Genomic DNA, 1,556 nt, shown 5'->3' with positions numbered 1-1,556 from the left:
AGAAGTTTTTGGATGTGCACAGGGATTTGATTGTTGGAAGATCCCATTCATACATTTTATCCTCTCCTGGTTGTAGATTTTCTGGATTTGTGGAAAACTGTTTATGTTGTGGATTAGGACTTCTACAAGGGTATATACCAGTGATGTGCTCTCCCTACTTTTCCAGTCTATATATAGAGCAGATCATCCCGGAGGCTGCGCTCTATGAGGAGGAGTGTGGCATCAGGATTGGAGGACGACTCATCTACAAACTGTATTATGCAGATGACACAACCCTCCTTAATGAAACTGAGAAGGAACTGAAGCACTTGCTGCAGAAGGTCAAGAATTGCAGCCTTCAATATGGATTGAAGCACAACATCAAGAAAACAAAGATTCTCACCGGCATCATGATAGATGGTGAGAATATTGAGATTGTTAACAGCTTTATTTTGCTTGCCTCCACTATGAAGACTCTTGGTACCAGCAGCCAGGATATCAAGAGACTAATTGAGTGGGAAAGTCTGTTGTCAGGCACCTCTCCAAAGTACTGAAGAGCAACAATGTCGGTCTGGAGACTAAGTCTTCATAATTACTTGTTATACATCAGAAAGCTGGACAATGACTAGGTATTATAGAAGGAGAATTGATGCTTTTGAGCTGTGTTTCCAGAGAAGAGTATTCAGTATGCCATAGACTGCTAGGAGAACTAACATGTTTATCCTAGAGAGGGCGAAACCAGGCTGCTCCATGGAGGCAAGGATTCTAAGGCTTCGTCTGACATACCTTAAGCATGTTGCAAGGAGAGACCAGGAACATTGTACTTGGAAGGGTGGGGGGAGAGTATGAGAGAGGACTCCCAATAAGATGAATTGATTCAATAACTGGGGAAATGAGGGTAGACTTGACAACATCATTTGTTAAGGAGACTGTGTTTTCCCCATTCATGTTTAATGGCTCCCTACCCACTCCAACTGCCTGCCAAAGATCCATTAATGCCGTTAGTGGCTGGCATTGTTTCTGAGTTCTCATTTTTGTTTCATTCATGTACTTTTCCGTCATTATACTAGAACAGAACTGTTCTGACTACCATGTATAGTAGGTTTTGAAATCAGAGTGTGAGACTTCCTACTTCATTATTCAGAAGAGCTTTACTTAATCTGAGATCTCTTTTCCTTCCATGTGAAGTTTAGTAATTGATCCCCCCTCTCTTTAAAGAATTTTGTAGCAATCTGAATCAGGACATCATTGTTGTTGTTGTTCTTGTTATGTGCCATCGAGTCTTTTGCAACTCATAGCAACCCTGTGTACAAGAGCCCTAAATGCCTTTTTATTCTGTGCCAACCTAGACATCTCTAACACACTTATTTACCCACTACTCCATCTCATCAAAAGGCTTCCTCTCCTTCGCTGCCCCTCCACTCTGCCAAACATGATGTCCCTCTCCAAGGACCAGTCCCTCCTTGCAACATGCCCAAAGTATATCAGACAAAGCTTCAGAATCCTTGACTCCAAGGAGCATTCCAGCTTCACCTTCTCCAGGACAAACCTGTTTGTTCTCCTAGCAGTCCATGGTA

The sequence above is a fragment of the Elephantulus edwardii genome, unplaced genomic scaffold (assembly GCF_000299155.1).
Source record: "Elephantulus edwardii isolate Elephantulus edwardi_28Jun2011 unplaced genomic scaffold, EleEdw1.0 scaffold00597, whole genome shotgun sequence".
NCBI lineage: Eukaryota > Metazoa > Chordata > Mammalia > Macroscelidea > Macroscelididae > Elephantulus > Elephantulus edwardii.
This window is presented reverse-complemented; position numbering follows the sequence as displayed.